The 18565-nt window shown below is 42.5% G+C and overlaps 1 long non-coding RNA gene across 2 annotated transcripts; it reads left to right on the top strand.

Annotated features, from left to right (window-relative positions):
• The first annotated feature begins 19 nt into the window (after positions 1-19).
• Positions 20-18193, top strand: LOC142847317 (uncharacterized). 2 transcript variants are annotated; one of them, XR_012910144.1, is made up of 4 exons: positions 20-104; positions 2435-2492; positions 6867-6929; positions 17923-18193. It is a non-coding gene; the product is annotated as an uncharacterized LOC142847317 (long non-coding RNA). The 2 variants fall into 2 exon arrangements; XR_012910143.1 differs by having other exon boundaries at positions 2435-6929.
• The last annotated feature ends 372 nt before the right edge of the window (positions 18194-18565 follow it).

The raw sequence follows: 18565 nt of genomic DNA on the forward strand, positions 1-18565 counted from the left end.
CGCTGCGGTTCCACGACGCTGGGAGGATAGGAGGAGACTGCCAAGTCGACACACACAACACCGTACACCTCCCACGAAGCATCGTTTCCAAGCAGAAATGTTCAGTGAGTCAATCTGGAAAGACAGTGTTTGGTTTCCTTTCTTTCTTTTTAAAAAAGGGCTTATCTGCTAGCCAGTTTTCTGGAGGTAGAAGCAGGAGAATTAAGGATTTAAGACCAGCCTTGACTGTATTGTGAGTTGGAGGCCAGCTTTGGCTACATGAGACCCTGTCTCAAAGAAAAAAAAAGGGGGAAAGAGAAAAAAAAAATACTTGTCTGAGTAAACGAAAGGAATATTTTCTCATTTTTAAAATGTAAAAAACGATGAATTCCTAACCCAGGGACAGATTGTGAGGATTAGTTTGTAATGACGTTAGAAAAAAAGTATATAAACGAAATGTCACGAAGAGTACAAAAGAGACACAGTGAATGTCCCCTCTGACTGATGTGAATTCTGTCAGTTCCAGCACACCAAGGACAAAGGGGGAGTTTGAGCTCGAGGCCAGCCTGTACTACTCAGTGAGACCCTGTCTCAAAATCAAAAGTTTGTTTTAATTCTGCCGAATGTTGTGAAAGACCTCCTGAGCGGGGAGACTCTCACTCAAGTCTCGGGATAACACGACCCCCCAGGAACTCATGAGAGACTGTCCTTGCTGCAATCACACCGAGGTTTATTGACAGGACAGAAACCAGTGCACTGGGCCGAAACTCATTTCCCACGCAGGGGTCTCTACTCTCTAGTTCGACCCCGAGTAGCTGGGAGAAGGGGTATTTTTTTTATTTATTTTATTATTTATTACAATATTCTGTCTGTGCGTATGTCTGCAGGCCAGAAGAGGACACCAGACCTCATTACAGATGGTTGTGAGCCGCCATGTGGTTGCTGGGAATTGAACTCAGGACCTTTAGAAGAGCAGGCAATGCTCTTAACCACTGAGCCATCTCTCCGGCCCCCCGGGAAAAGGGGTATTTAAGGAAAGAAACCACAACCCAGTAATCCAAAGTGGGGAGGGAGGGCGTCATTGGAAAATTCTGAAAATACCAGTGATAATCACAAGGGGGTAACTCCCTGTTTCTCAAGATTATAATCTAACTTTATCTTCAGCTAGTTTCTGAAACAGAGTCACTGAACCCGGCTAACTTAGATTTTTGGCTCTTCTCTTTCAGCTAGATGGGTCTGGATTTATCTGGGTCTTTCAGTTGGATACCAGCAATTATATATAGTCCTAGGGAGAGTGTTGGGGAGCTTCCCTCAATTCTAGAACTCTCGGGAACCATTGATCAAGACACAAAGTGGTAGCAAGTAAGCAAAAGCAGTTATGTAAAAGCAGGAACAGGCGGTGGGAGAGAGTGAGGTGGATCAGCTCACAGGGTCTGCTTCTCGTCCTCTGATAAGCAGGCTTGAAATGTTGCCTCTCTCTAGAATGTTTGCCAGAATTGCTTTCAACTACAGACTATCTACTCATTTTTTAGGTTTGTCCAAGGTCTTATATTTGATCTCATGGCCTTCTCTTAGAACATTTTCTTCTTTTTAAAACTGAGGTTTCACACTGAAGACTGAAGCCAGGGTAAACAAGAACCAGAACTCAAGCTGTGTGTGGGAGTTCCTTCTCCCACACCCTTGCTCATGTCCAGCATCCCCCTAACAAGATATGCAGGAAATAGCAAGGAAAACCTCACCTAAAAAAAGCCTGCGTGTATGTCCAGAAACACCAATTCAAAATGTCCACACACACTTTTGCTTTTCTTCAGTTGTGGGACTCAAACCTTAGACCTTGAGAAGGTTTGGCAAGAACTAAATCCCTAACCCCCAGGCTTTAAAGACTCTTAAATAGCGCAAGGGGCTGTAAAAAAATGCAGCCCTTCTACCTCCACCTCTCGGATTACAGAGATGCGCCAGACCTGGGTGCCTTGTTTCTGAGCAGTTTTACAAGAAATCGCCCAGACAGTATAGAGAGATCCATAGTTTCTCTTTCCCAACTCAGAGTCTCTGTCCATCAATAACTTGTGTTAACATTGTGCATGTATTACAACTGATCAGCCAATATTGATAAATTGTTATTATGTAGTGTTATACAGTTTGGACAAATACATAATGCTACGTAGCCACTGCCACAATCACTTACAGAATAATTTGGAAAACTTTTATTTCACTCTTTTTCCTAGGAGACATATCTGTTGGTTTGTGTGTAGACCCTGTCATCCTGATTGCTCTGAAACTTACTATGTAGATCAGACAGGCCTCAAGCTCACAGAAATTTGCCTGCTTCTGTCTCCCAAATACTGGGGTTAAAGCTTTGCACCCCATGTTCGCTTGCTTGCTTGTTTTTATTTGAATTTGTTTGTTTTGGTTGGGTTTGGATTTGAGTTTCTTTGCTTTTGTTTTTCTGAAACAGGTTCTCACCACCTAAGTGTTTCAGCCATTCTCTGATAGATTGGATCCTTGATGCAGAGGTATTTCATAAGCCCATTCCTTTGCGTACACTATGCTCTTTTCCTTGACCAAGACGTCTTCACTGTGGCTTTTAAAATCCACTTTTAGATCCGGGGAGATAACTCAGCTGGTAAAGCAATTGCCTTGCAAGTATGAATGGGGTCCTACATTCAATCTCCAGCACCCACATAAACAGCCAGCCACAGTGGTGTGGTTTTGTAATCCCAGTACTGGGAAGGCAGACACAGAATCCCCGGAGCTCACTGGCCAGTCAACCTGTCCTGGTTGGTAAACAACAAGCAAGGTGGACAGTCCCTGAGGAACTAACCCCAGAGACTGACCTCTGCTCATTACATGAACATGTACATGAGCATTGCACACACTCATACACACAACACATCACACATACATACACGCGTGCACACACACACACGATGGGGGGAGTAAAAATTTATACACAGTTATGTAATATCCGAAAGAACAACCTACCTGTGTCAGCTTTCATTTCTGAGACAAAATTAAGATAAAATAGCTGAGAGAGTCAACTTACTACAAAAGGAACAAAGATCACTTGGCCCTATCCCTTTGGGCCTGTGGTGAAGCCAACATCTTAGCACAGCAGTGGACACATTCAGAGCAGAGCAGAGGCAGTCAGGTTTTTGCTCATTCAAGGCCAGCCTGGTCTACATAACCTAAATAAGGAGTTCCAGGCCAGCTACAGCTATACAATGAGAACATGTTTTAAAAATAATAATAATAATAATATAATAATAAGGAGAAGGGCAGGTCCTGTGGCGGTTTGAACAAGAATGGCCTGATAGGCTCATGTATTTGAACACATGGTCCCCCGTCAGTGAAACTGAGACGGCACAGGAGCTATATCCTGGTTGGAAGAATGTTGGAGGAAATGTTGGAGGTCTTGTTAATATGGCAATACCAATCAAACTTATTTTCAGGTTCATCTCACCAGCTTCCAAAATGCTAGAGGTCAGTCAATACATGGTGCTACACACTCAAAATCTCAGCATATGGGGAAGGAGGGTCTTGAATTTGATGGCTGCCTTGGCTACATAGGAAAATCCTTTCTCAAACAAACAAACAAAAACCACAGCAATCGAGCCAGATCAAACAGAACAGAACACTTCCAGTAATCTTTTCCTGAAGAAATAGAAAAGCTAAACAGATAATCAAATTCACAAGGAATTTCTTAGGACCCCAAACGTACAGTACAATGTTGAGAACTAAGAACAGTTTTGGAGGACTCAAAGTTACTGATTTCAAAACTTACTGCATACACTGCCGGGGTCAAAATGATGAGGCGGGAGTTGGAGAGCTGGCTCAGCAGTAAAGAGTGTTGGATGCTCTTCCAGAGGACATGAGTTCAACTCACAGTACCCACATGGTGGCTTACAGACATCTCTAACTCCTGTCCCAGGGGGATGTGACGTCTTCTTCTGTCCTTCTCAGGCACCAGACTTGCACATGATGCACAAACGTGCAGACAAAACATCCATACACAAAATAAACAATAAAAAATGTAATTACTGTGTGACAATGACATCAGAATAGACATAGAATAGGCTCTCTGATTCATAGAAAACGTTCCAAGCTTCCCAAGACATCCTCTACATGCAATGTGATTTCCCAAATGTACACACACGAACGTAACGTCTTTTCCACCATAACCACATTACACTGTTCTTACGTGACGCTGCGTCTCTTGTCACTGAAGTTGCCATGCAAAACCAGCACAGATTTCTTGCTCTTCTTTACCATTTGATGACTAGAAGGTTTGTTCTTCCCGTGTCTTAGTCACAGTTCTGCTGCTGTGAAGAACCATGGGTGAGGCTTGCTTACCGTCTCAGCAGGTTTCTCCACTATCATCATAGCGGGAAACAGACAGGCATGGCGCTGGAACAGTAGCTAAGAGCTTTACGTCCTGATCTGCAGTGAGCAGGTAGAGAGAAAAACTGGATCTGGCGTGGGCCTTTGAAACCTCAACGTTCAACCTTAGTGACACACTTCCTCCAATCTCCTAATCGTTCCCTAACAGTTCCACTAACTGGTGATCAAACATTCAAACATATGAGCCTAAAAGACAAAACAAAACAAAAGCTGGGCAGTGGTGGCGCACGCCTTTAATCCCAGCACTTGGGATGCAGAGGCAAGCGGATCTCAGTGAGTTGGAGGCCAGCCTTGTCTGGTCTACAGAGTGAGTTCCAGGACTGAGTCCATAGCTACTAGGAAATCCTGCCTTGGAAAAAACAAAAACAAACAAAACAAACATATGAGCCTGTGGGTGCCGTTCTCATTCAAACCAGCATAGCATAGATCTTTGCAACATCAGCAACTTTTTTCTTTCCTAACTAAGTTAACTGCCTTGTTCTTTTCACTTAATAGCAGCAACTTCTGACTTAACTCTGAAATATGCAGCCTATTGGCATCACTGCTGGTGATGGTTAATCTGGTCCATTTGCCTGGATTTAGAATCACTATGGAAACACACCTCTGGGTATGTCAGTGGTGGCATTTATAGAAAGGTTTAATAGGGAAAAGAAGACCCATCCTGGATGTGGGAGTCTCAGATTGAATAAGAAGTCAAGCCAAAGCACTGAATTCATCTCTCTGCTCTCTGTCTGCAGATATAATATGATTGATGTCATGCCATTCCTTCCTTTAAGGGTGGACTATACCCTTAAACTGTAAGCCAAACCAAATATTCGCTCAAGGTGGTTTAGTGAGTAAGGTCACTTGATGCCAAGCCTGATGACCCATACTCAATATTCAATCCCTGAGATACACAGTATAGGAGAAAAATCAACTCTCTAAAAGGTCTCCTATATGCTCTCTCTCTCTCTTGTTCTCTCTCTATATATATAAAATTTTAAATTTGATCACATCAACATGAGAAGTCACTAAAACACTACTCAAGCTTTGGGATGGTTCTTGGTTTTTGTGGATAAGTTATGGGATTTGGGGGTTGGAGAGATGGCTCAGTGGTTAAGAGCATTGCCTGCTCTTACAAAGGTTCCGAGTTCAATTCCCGGCAACCACATGGTGTCTCATAACCATCTGTAAAGAGGTCTGGTGCCCTCTTCTGGCCTGCAGACATGCACACAGACAGAATATTGTATACATAATAAATAAATAAATGTAAAAAAAAGTTATGGGATTTGTTTGGGTTTAACTTTTCAAAAGACACTTTTCATAGCACTTCACTTTCAAGAAAGCCATCTCACTAGAAACTGAGAAAGACATTTAATGCGAGAATATAAGCTCCACGATTCCTCCTGGGAATAGACACTCTGGTCAGTTTCCTCAGCAAAGGTTTGTGTCAGACTTCCCTCCCAGCTTCTACTAAGACATTAATACAAGGTCTGTCTGTGTGGACTTTTTCCAGAAATTACAGTGAAGATTAAGATCTTACTATTTTGGTCTTTCCAAGTAATAACACATCAGAAAAAATAAAAATCACTTTTCCCAGGGGGCCGTATGTTGGCTTGTTACAACACGCCTAAGCTAGATATTCCCCGGCAGGTAGGAGAGGCTCACAGCAGCGTACATATTCTAAGACCACTTCACGTTTTTCCCAGACCAGAGAGTTTTTATATTCAGAGACATGTGGCATGTCAATTAGGCTGATAGTCTTGGATTTACTAGTTTGATAAAAAAAAATATGTTGCTTCAAGTTTCTTGGGCTTGTTCAAATAACATTCCAGAACCATTTTCTTACCTGATGGTAGGTGTAGGGTTAAGACAACCCCTCTAGGGGGCGGGGTTTGCCTCGGGCGAATGCCTGCCAATAAATGGGTGCATGGGGAGGCCGCTCGCTCTCTTTCCCTCCCTACCTGTACTACGCTGGAACTTTGGTTCTGTAAGTTTATCATTAAAGTGGTAAATATTCTTTGATATCTGCATTGCATTTATTTTGTGCGGGTACAATTGGCGCCCGCCCCATGGGGCTTTGCCGAGAACCGGCCCCAAATCGGAGTCTTGCACCCCGGGCCGCTGCGGCGGTCTCTCTGGGCGCGAGCTGAAGCAGCTGAGATTCTGAGCGACTCGATTTTCCCTGCTGCTTGCTAGAGTATCAAGCAGCGGGTTTGAAATCGACAGAGCCTTTTTAACAGCGCCTAAGTCTCTGTTCCGAGCCGCCCCAGCCAGAGCCACCTTTTTCCCGTGCCCTCTCACGCCGGCGTGCGCGCTCTATCTGTTCCCCTCCCACCTCCACCGGCGCCCGGGTCACGTGACAGCGGCCTGCGAGCCCTAGCACAAAAATGCCGGCATCCCTTTGATTTGTTTACTTTGCTGGCTTTTCTTTATTCCTTTCCTGGCCCAATTGCTACTTATCAGCCTGGTGTCTGTTTCAATTTTGTTTTTGAGTCATTTTATTTCAGATTTAGGACACGTGGATTCAACTGGACTCTTTCGCCACCACTGGCAGGAACCAGTTATTACAGGTAAGAGAATTTTTTCTTTTATAAATAATGTCTGAGAACGTGACGATTTCAGATTTCAATAGCTTTTTTGAGTGTACCATTTGGGAGATCTTACAAGAGGTGTCTACCACACCACATATATGGATATTCCTGGGATTCTTAATTTTCCTTAGCACTGTTTGGTTTGATAATAGGAAAATGATCAAATCTCTTAAGGCAGAGGTTGAACGTTTGAAAACTATTGAGAACGACAACAATCTTCTCAAGAATCAGTTTGAAGTTCTCCAGGAAGAAAACAAATCTTTGTTTAACATGACTCGGTTAACTGAGCAAAATCTAGAAAAGGTACAGGCTGATGTTAAGGAGAAATTCATTACTATGGAAGAAGGAACAGCTGAATTAGATCGTAAGTTCCAGCAGTCCCTTTCTGTAGGAACTGAAACATTAACTGAGAGAATCAAAACTGCTGAATGTGGCAATCGAATTTTGTCTAAAGCTTATGACAGATTGGCGGAAAGATTGTCAATACAAGAAGGCACGGTTTATGCCATAAAAATTATGTCCAAAGATGACAAGTTATCTCTACTGGACAAATTTGATACTTAAGAATCCTCAATGAAGGCTTTAGAACATAATTCTGGGCAGGAGATTCATACATTACAAAAAGCAATGGTGAGTAGAATTGAAAAGATTGAGGAATTTCTAAATTCTGATGAAGAAGAGCAAAGGGTAGAAAGGCAAGTTTTAACTACATCTGTGGATAAATCCCTCCGGGACAATTTCCACAAAGCTCTACCTACAGCCCTACATGCCTTTCCTGTAATAACAACAGAAAAGGTGATTGGTTCCAGAAACCCTAGGGTCATCAAGGAAGATACATGGGAGCCTGTCCGTATAAATGATCTCGAAATTAAATAGGCCGTCATGTCTTTTGGGATGCAAGCCTCTTTTGTTAAAGAGATGCTAAAATCTTGGGCCACAACAAGCAGAGCAACCCCCTTGGACTGGCTCCAGCTGAGCTCCGCGGTCCTTGAGAGTGGACCGCAATTAAAATGGAAATGCTTATTCGGGCAAGAGGCTAGACTTTTAGAACAGCAGGAAAAGGTGAAGGGAATTGACGTTTCCCTAGATAAAATTCTAGGTGAAGGGCTCTTTTCCGACCCTCAGGAACAAGCTAATTTGGATGAAAACATACTCTCCATGTGTACTACAGCAGCCTTAAGGGCTTGGGACAGAGTACAAGACCCAGGACAGAGAATGGAATCATTTGTCACAGTTAAACAGGGTCAGAGAGAACCCTTTAGTGACTTTTTACAAAGATTAACTAAGGCTGTACAAATAGGGATACCTGACCCAGAAGCAAGACGTATAATAATTGAGTCTTTGGCTTACGAAAATGCTAATGTGGAATGCAAAAGGATCTTGGGGCCTTTAAAGTTCAGATCAGCGTCCTTGGAAGAATGGGTCTTGCATACACTAGATGTTGACACATTTGACTATGGCACTGAAGCATGGGTAGAAGAAGCAATTTCCAATGGTAAAAGGAGACACCACAATACCAAATGTTTTAATTGTGGCAAAATGGGTCATATGAAAAGGAATTGTAAACAACGGGTTTTCAGAAATAATAATAATGCATCTTCTAGAAATAACAGGAATAGAAGGACTCAGCCTTCAGGTTTATGTAGAAGATGTGGAAAAGGCAGACACTGGACAAATGAATGCAGGTCTACAAGAGATAGACAAGGCAACCTGATACAGACGGGAAACGTGAGAGGGGGGGGCCTCTCAGGCCCCCATGGCAAACATGGTTCAGTCATTTCCAGTTTCTGCAGAGAACATGCCTCGTCAGGACAATTAGAAAGCCACATGCCTACTGTTACAAGCAATAGTAATCAGAAAGATGAGTTACGTGTGTTTTGGCAAACTTCTATAAATGATCAAAGACCTAAGCTGAGAGTGTGTGTAAATGGCATTTTTATTACTGGCCTGCTGGACACAGGTGCTGATGTAAGTATCATTACCCCAGAATCTTGGCATCCGTATTGGCCTCTTCAGAATGTAAATGTTCAGCTCCTGGGAATTGGAACCCTATCTCGAGTAAGGCAGAGCACGAGATGGGTTGAATGTATAGGGCCTGAGGGACAAATAGGAAAATTAAGGCCATATGTAGCCAATATTGCAATGAATTTATGGGGTCGTGACCTATTACAACAATGGAATACTCAAATTAACATTCCTGCTACTTCTAGAGCCCATATTTCTGAAAATAATATTAAAAGTTATTACAAACGGACAAAACCGGCCATTAGGGCTGTGCAAGAACAAGCAATTGATGTCCCTTCAGAAATACCAACAGCCTTGCCTCTAAAATGGTTGACTGAGAAACCAATATGGACAAAGCAATGGCCTTTAGCTGAGGAAAAGTTACAGGCTTTAGAACAGCTGGTACAAGAGCAACTAGATGCTGGACATATAGAAGAATCTACCAGCCCTTGGAATTCTCCTGTATTTGTGGTTAAGAAAAAATCAGGTAAATGGAGAATGGTGACAGATCTCAGGGCCATCAACAAGGTTATTCAACCTATGGGCCCTCTGCAATCTGGAATTCCTTTGCCCTCTTTATTACCAAAAGGATGGCCTCTCATAGTTATTGATTTAAAGGATTGTTTTTTCACTATACCTTTGCAAAAGGAAGATAGAGAAAAATTTGCCTTCACAGTGCCTACTTATAACAATTATCAACCTTCGAGGAGGTACCACTGGACCGTCCTCCCCCAGGGTATGTTAAATAGCCCCTCCCTGTGCCAATATTTTGTGAACCAACCATTGCAAATAATACGCAAGAAATTTCCCAAATCTATAGTATACCATTACATGGACGACATATTTTTATCTGATTCAAACATAGATACCTTGAACAGACTGTTTGAAGAAATACAGATACTGTTACCTAAATGGGGATTGCAAATTGCTCCTGAAAAGATTCAGAAGGGAGATTCTGTTAATTATTTAGGTTATAGAATAGGTTTGCAAAAAATTAAGACACAGAAGGCACAAATTCGGAGAGATCGCCTACGGACTCTTAATGACTTTCAAAGACTGTTAGGAGACATTTCCAGTTTACGACCAACTATTGGGATAACACTTGATCTAATAATTCATTTGAACAAGACCTTGGATGGTGATAAAGATTTAAACAGTCCCAGAGAATTAACAGCTGAAGCAGAAAAGGAACTGACAATGATTGAGGAGAAATTACAACAGGCACATGTGGACAGAGTGAATCCAGAGCTCGATTATATTCTCGTCATATTACCATCAAAAATTTCTCCTACAGGAATTTTAATGCAGAGAGATGATATTATCTTGGAATGGATCTTTTTACCACATAAACCAAGTAAGAAACTGAAAACTTTTTTTTTTTTTTGGTTTTTTTGAGACAGGGTTTCTCTGTGGCTTTGGAGCCTGTCCTGGAACTAGCTCTTGCAGACCAGGCTGGTCTCGAACTCACTGCTACCACCTCCCGAGTGGTGGGATTAGAGGTGTAGTCATAGGTGTCCAAGTTACCAGTCACAGGAGGACCAACCCAGGGCAAGCGTTCTACTAGCTGAGCTATCTCCCTAGCCAAAAGACAGGTTTTAAATATAGAATTACACATTAAGACTAGTATCATAAGGAAATCACATGTGATAGAAAAATAATGCTCTATATAATGTATGTTACCAAGTAAGATAAAGGAACTGGCGGCCAGCGGGGCTAGGACAGAGTGCCGTGTGCACTGAGCAGATGGTAGGCAGTGTTGCTGGACTGCAGCAAATATCGGCCGTGGATACTCGTTCTTCTCCTTCCCAGAGTAAGGGAGAGAGAATGCAGTCTTGGGAGGGGGAGTGAAAGCCTGAAACATGAGTCTAAAGGTGAGTGGTTAAGGTGGTCTTGCTAAATGACAGCTCACATGGCTGGAAACCAAGGGGCATCATCAAGACTGTGAAAAGGCAGCCCCACCACGGAAAGAAAACACTGGTGAATCCTACATGGGATAAAGATGTGCTCTGCAAAACATATAGTCTTACAATTCAGCAACAGAAAAATAACCATTCAATTAAAATAGGAGCAATGGGCTAATGAGATGGTTTAGAGGATCAAGGCACTTGCACGCAAGCCTAAAGACCTAAGTTCGATTCCTGGAACCTGTGCAAAGGTAAAAGGGGAGAACTGGTTCCACAAAGCTATCCTCTGACGTCCACATTCAGTTGGGACATGTGCTTGACAACAAACACATCATGCATATACAAGCACATTAGTAATAATTTTTCAAGTTAAATATAGAAATGTTGGAGCTGGAGAGGTGGCTCAGCAGTCAACAGCACTGACTGCTCTTCCAGAGGTCCTAAGTTCAATTCCTAGCAACCATGTAGTGGCTCACAACCATCTATAAAGAGATCTGGTGCCCTCTACTGACCTGCAGGTATGCATGCGGTAGAACACGGTACACCTAATAAATAAATAAAAAAATTTTAAAAAATAGAAATGTTGTTCACTGTTCATAATGCTCCCAGGTTCTATTTTTGTACAGTTTTTTTCTTTTCCTTTTTAGTTTTTTGAGGCAGGGTCTCTCTGTGTAGCCTGGTTGTCCTCTGTAGACCAGGCTGAATTCAAACTCAGAGATCTGCCTAACTCTGCTCCCGAGTGCTAAGATTAAAGGCGTGCACCATCACGTCCTGACTTTTCTACAGTTCTGAGTAACATTATTCAGCAAGTTTTAACCTGAGACTGCAGTCACTGGGAAGAGGAAGACGGACTGAGGTGTGTGCTCTGACTCCTGCTTGTCACACTGGGTCCTAACCCTGCCCATTGGGTGGACTCAAGGCAAGAGCTTTTCTTCTCCATATAGACAGGTCTGACTTTGTAGCTCAGGCTAGCCACTAACCTGTGATATTTCTCAAGTGCAGGATCACAGGTGTGCACTACCGGGCACACCTGGTCTATGCTGTCCTGGGATCAAATTCAGGGCTTTATTAGGTGAGCGTTCTGTCAAATGCTCTACATCCCCAGGCTTAATCTGGTTATTTGTTTTTGTGGGCTTTTTAAAAGATTTTTCTGTATTTATTATGTACATAGTGTTTGTTTGTATATTTACCCGTATGCCAGAAGAGGGCGCCAGATCTCATTATAGACAGTTGTGAGCCACCATGTGGTTGCTGGAAATTGAACTCAGGACCTCTCAAAGAGCAGTCAGTGCTCTTAACCTCTGAACCATCTCTCCAGCCCATTTTTTGTGGTTTTAACTACTAGATATATTGATAATAATTTGTACTTAGGTGTCAAATCATCAATTACAGAGCCAGGAGCAATTTACAATTTATATAATGATATCCTTTTATAACTTTTAGCAATAAGAGAAATCATTTCATAATTTCATGAGAATTTTGTCTGTCAAGGATTGTCATACAAGTGTGCCTATCTCTTGCTTATAACTTAAGAGTTTCCTTGGTGAACGGCTGGCTGAGGAGCACAGTCTTGGCACAGATTGAGCTCTGAAATCACAACCATACCAGACTGTATCCCTTCCACCACTGTCACAAAATGAAGAGCACCCACATGTGTCTTTGTGCAGAATGTGTACAGACTTCCCTTTTAATTGTGTGTAATACGTCAATTTCTTTGAATGTTTCTTCTCACAGGTTAACCGATATAAAGGCAACAAGGAAATCAAAGTCCAAACACAAGTAATACAAAATCAAAATACAAAAGCCGTCATTCTCCACTACAAAACAGAAAAACAAACAAAAATCCAGTCATGACAGTTCATACCTGCAATTCTGCCGCTCAGGTAGTGGAGGTAGAAAGGTCATTGCACACCCAGCTTGAGCTACAGAGTAAACTAAAGGTCTGCTTCACACTCAGCGCCCAGAGAAAGGCAGAATTCCCAGTGTGATGTTTGAATGGTACCAGACACCAGTGCGATGGTAGTTAATAGTCTTGCCGGCTCTCTGCCTTCCTGTGGTCATCTCTCCCTGCCTTTCTCCCCATGCTTCCCTCATTCTCTCCATCTTGCCACCTTGGATTTGGATTACACTTTCATATAAAACTCCAATTTTGCATTACACTATGGTTTAAAATCTATATTGCCAGGTTATTGCCTTTAATCCTAGAATGCACAAAGGCAGAAGAATCTCTGTGAGTTCAAGGCCAGCTACTTCTTGAGTGAGGACTGCACACACGTTTTGCCAGGAGGCTGCTTGCAGACAAAAAGTTACCTTTGGTGGGCACAAGGATCCCAGTGACATGAGACTGCCTTTGGAAACTCCTGATTCTCCATTTCTTTCTTTCTTTTTTGATTAAAAGATAGTCACTTCGTTTCCATTTTTCCCCCCAGTCCCCAGCAGCACAGATGAGAACCCTCTAACACACAAAATATTTTAAGAAAGCATGTTACAAGATACAAGCTATAAGAAATAATGTGGCAGAACTTTATCAACTCTAGAGTTCATAAGCCCCTCATCCAAATTTATAATTTAAAAATAAAAGTTAACTGTATTTAACATATATTGCAGCTTAACATATACCACCACACCTGGCTAGTATAAATAAAAAACTTTTTTTTTTTTTTTTTTTTGGTTTTTCGAGACAGGGTTTCTCTGTGGCTTTGGAGCCTGTCCTGGAAATAGCTCTGTAGACCAGGCTGGTCTCGAACTCACAGAGATCCACCTGCCTCTGCCTCCCGAGTGCTGGGATTAAAGGCGTGCGCCACCACCGCCCGGCAATAAAAAACTTTTTAAAAGATAAACATTATTTTAAAACTTGCAAATCAGTAAAAACATCACATACCAAAATGAACCAGATCTAAAGTCTACACAACTTGATGAACCTCCATACAGTTGGAATTGGCATTGAAACACAAAGCTCCACATTGAATTTGACACTTTCAGTAGCTAATCTATTTTATGTAGCTATCCAACACCAAAATCAGAAACTTTTTTTAAAATTTATTTATTATGTATACAACATTCTGTCTGTGTGTATGCCTGCAGTCCAGAAGAGGGCACCAGACCCCATTACAGATGGTTGTGACCCACCATGTGGTTGCTGGGAATTGAACTCAGAAACCTTTTTTAAAGATTTATTTATTTATTATGTATACAATACTCTGCCTCTATGTATGTCCACACACCAGAAGAGGGCACCAGATCTCATTACAGATGATTGTGAGCTGCCATGTGGTTGCTGGAATAGAACTCAGGACCTGAAAGAGCAGCCAGCACTCTCAATCTCTGATCCATCTCTCCAGTCCTGGAACTTTTTTTAAAAAGATTTATTAATTCATTAAGTATATAGTGGTCTGCCTTCAGGCCAGAAGAGGGCACCAGACCTCATTACAGATGGTTGTGAGCCACCATGTGGTTGCTGGGAATTAAACTCAGGACCTTTGGAAGGGCAGGCAGTGCTCTTGACCACTGAGCCATCTCTCCAGCCTGAGAAGGTTTCAGGTTTTTGTTTGTTTGTTTTGGTTTTGTTTGTTTGTTTTGTTTTTTGTTTTTTCGAGACAGGGTTTCTCTGTGGCTTTGGAGCCTGTCCTAGAACTAGCATTTGGAGACCAGGCTGGCCTTGAACTCACAGAGATCTGCCTGCCTCTGCTTCCCAAGTGCTGAGATTAAAGGCGTGCACCACTAGGCATGAAACTTTTTTAAGTATGCCAAAATCAAACTTTTCCCTTTCCTCTTCATTTTCGTGAAGCAAGATGTCACTATGTAGCCCTGGCTGGCCTCAAGCTTGTGGGAAATCCTCCTGACTCTGCCTCCTGGATGCTGAGATCATAGGTACATACAACCATGCTGGGATACTGCTAATTATTGGTCGTTCTTAATGTAGTTGCTAGGGTGCATTGAGTCATCTTGAACTTGAACTAGTTCACAGGCTTATTACATAAGGGATGCAGCAATACTCTGTGATTATGCTGATTACATTGGCTTCCTGTCTACTGGAACATACTGGCATAAACAGATTCGGCTGGCAGTGGTGTTTGCCTAGCATGCAACGCCCTGGTGCAATCTTCAGCACTGGGGGAAGAGCCACAGGTTTCTTTTTCTGACAGTTCTAAAAGCCAGCAATCTAAAAACCAGTCACCAAAGTTTGTTTTGGAAGCTCTTTGGGAAAATCTGCTTTGTGGCCTGTTGCTGCTCCTAGGGGTCACTCTGAATTCCTTAGAGGGTCCCTCTTCCCTCATGTTCAGAGTCAGAAGTATCTCAAGCCGGGCTGTGGTGGCACACGCCTTTAATCCCAGCACTTGGGAGGCAGAGGCAGGCAGATCTCTGTGAGTTCGAGGCCAGCCTGGTCTACAAGAGCTAGTTCCAGGACAGGCTCCAAAGCTACAGAGAAACCCTGCCTCAAAAAACAAAACAAAACAAACAAACAAACAAAAACAAGAAGTATCTCACATTCAATGCTCTTTCTCATCTATGCTTCCATTATACTCTTTGCTTAAAGGACCCTCATGGTTGCAAGGGGTCCACTTTAACAAGCCAGGACAGTCTCTCCATATCTAAATCATTAATCACATCATCAAAGCCCTTGGGCCACTTAAAATAATATAGTGTACGTGGACTTTTCTGTCCCACCAACTGGTTCCCAAATAACCACAGAGACTTAATATTAATTATGAATGCATTGCTGATAGTTGTTCTTAGCTAACTCTTATTACTTAAATTAACACATTTCTGTTCATCTATGTGCTGCCCTGAGACTCGTTTGCCTCATGAATGTACTGATGTGCGATAATCCTTCTGTATGCTGTGAATATGTATTACTCTTGCTGGTTAATAATAAAGCTGATTGGCCTATATAGCAAGACTGGATAAAGTTAGGTGGGACAATCAAACTGAGGACTCAGATGAAGAAGGGTGGAGTCAGGGGGAGATGCAATGCTACCCAAGAAGCAAGATGCTAGAGAACAGATAAAGCCACTAGTCATGTGAATACATAGAATATTAGAAATGGTTTCATTTAAATGTAAGAGCTAGTTAGTAATAAGCCTGAGCTATTGACCAAGCATTTTGCAATTAATATAAACTTCTAGACTGGGCAGTGGTGGTGCACTTCTTTAATCCCAGCACTTGGGAGGCAGAGGCTGGTGGATCTCTGTGAGTTCAAGGCCAGCCTGGTGTACAGAGCTAGTTCCAGGACAGGCTCCAAAGCTACACATTGAAACCCTGCCTCAAAAAAAAAAACCAAAAATAAATACATAAATAAATATATAAGCTTCTGTGAGTTTATTTGGGGTTAAGCAGTCAAGGCAGGGAAACCTCACCTCTGCTTACAATGCCCTTCCCATCCTGCCTGCTTGCTCTGCATCTTGTGATATCTCCTCTATTTGATCCTTCTTCCCAGCATTCTCTCTGCCCCCAAAATCCTGCCTAGCCATCGGCCATTCAGTTTTTTGTTAACAATGAGAGCAACATGCCTTCACAGGGTACAAAAGGCTTATCCCACAGCACTATAGTGACAGGTTCTGAAGACTGAGATGTGGAATTGGAAACAGGGATCAATATTCAGTCTACTATAATGCCCAGTATTACAGCTATAACAAAGAAAGCATCCCCAACATGAGTGCGTCACATCAACAGACCCAGTGCTGAGCTGGCCCTTGCAACAGCTGCGTGGTAGAGAAATTGCCTAGCATAAACAAAACCTGCTTGCCCAATAATCTGACCCAATGCTAAAAGTATTCTCTCACTTAGAGGCGTCTAGAAAGAGTTATGTGCACCGCTGGACAAATATTGAAGACTGTGGACACAGACCCTGCTCTGAAGTTCAGAGATTAGTGCAGGAAGGAAGACATTGAGTAAGCAAATACAGTCATGAACAGAACGCCAATCCCCAAGTTCATAGGCTGAATTAATGCCTAATTCCCTAGGTAATGGTATTGGGAAGTAATGTCTTTAGGAAGTGGTTAGTGCCCTTGTCAAAAAAGACCTGAAGAGTTAGCCAGCATCTTCTGCCATCTGAGCAATATGAATGGATCTGGGATCTGTGAGCACCCACCAGGATTTCTGTATTCTGTGTCCAGGAACAAAGAATTGAGCAGGGCAGGACACAGTCATAGAGAAAAACAGAAAGCAGAGAGACAGTTCACTAAGAAATAATATGCTGGGGCTGGAGAAATGGCTCAGTGGTTAAGAGCACTGACTGCTCTTCCAGAGGACCCGGGTTCAATTCTCAGCACCCACATGGCAGCTCACAACTGTCTGAAGATCCAGTTGCAGGGGATCTGACACCTTCATACCAATGCACATAAAATAAAGTTAAATAAACCATAAAAAATATTTTAAAAAATATTAAAAAAAAAAGAAATAATATGCTAGCCGGGCATGGTGGCGCACGCCTTTAATTCCAACACTCAGGGAGGCAGAGGCAGGCGGATCTCTGTGAATTTAAGGACAGCATGGCATACAAAGCAAGTTCCGGGACAGACTCCAAAGCTACAGAGAAACCCTGTCTCAAAAAAGAGAAAGAAAGAAAGAAAGAAAGAAAGAAAGAAAGAAAGAAAGAAACCACCTCCAAGGACAGAAGGGTAGAAGTATATAGCACATGGGGTAAGGCAGAGCTCTCTCTCTCTTTTGTTCTTTCTTTCTTTTTTAATTTATTTTGTTTATTATTATTTTTTTATGAGACAGGGTTTCACTGTGTAGCCCTGGCTGTCCTGGAGCTCACTCTGGAGATTAGTCTGTCTCTACCTCCCAAGTGCTGGGATTAAAGGCATTTGCCACCACCACCACCTGGTATTTCTTTTTTTTTTTAGGTATAATATAATTAAATCATTTCCCCCTGCCCTTTCTTCCTTCTAACCTCCTCAAGTCCCCCTTACTCTCTTTCAAATCCATGGCCTCTTTTTTCATTAATTGTTGTTACATGCATATATGTATGTGTAGATTCATATATATTCCCTAATATAACCTGGCCTATATAATATTACTTGTATTTTAAGAGTATGCCAACATGTGTTTATGTGCTCCAGGTGTGAGCTACCACGTGGGTACTGGCAACGGAGCAGAGCAGCAAGCTCTCTCTCTCCAGCTGCGGGAAAGGTCATCCTCTTAGCGCCGGCTCATCCTACGCGAGGTCTCTCTGCTGCAAGCTGGCCTAGGAAGAAATGGCTTCCAGCGTTCCTCTTGGCTAGCAGGTGTTTACTGAGTGCTAATTCCAGTTTTCGCTCTTCTGCCTCACGAGGAAACAGCAAGAACCCATTGTGAACCTTCATTGCGCGCTGACGTTGCCGGCATCCTGCACTTAGACTTCTAGGCTCCAGAATGGCGAGATATAAAATTTTATTGTTTATAACCTAACAAGTTTATGGTATTTTGTTACAGAAGCTCAAACAGACCAATGTGAAAATCAATAAATTCAATCAATAATTAAAAGCTGCAAAGAAGGAAGCAAACAGAGTCCTGAGGGAGAATCAGTAGGGTGGCGAAGACGGACCTGCAGAAAACGGTTACACGTAATAAGAGATTTGCAGGACTAGGATCGAGTGCTGTGTAGGCAGAGGAGAGAATTTGGCAGAGGCCCTACCTGCAGGAAAGCTTACGGGCTGGACCAAGCATATTCAGGTAGCAACCCTGCCTGTACAGGGCCACGGGGGAATGTGACACACATCAACC

Source organism: Microtus pennsylvanicus, chromosome 3 (genome assembly GCF_037038515.1).
Source record: "Microtus pennsylvanicus isolate mMicPen1 chromosome 3, mMicPen1.hap1, whole genome shotgun sequence".
NCBI lineage: Eukaryota > Metazoa > Chordata > Mammalia > Rodentia > Cricetidae > Microtus > Microtus pennsylvanicus.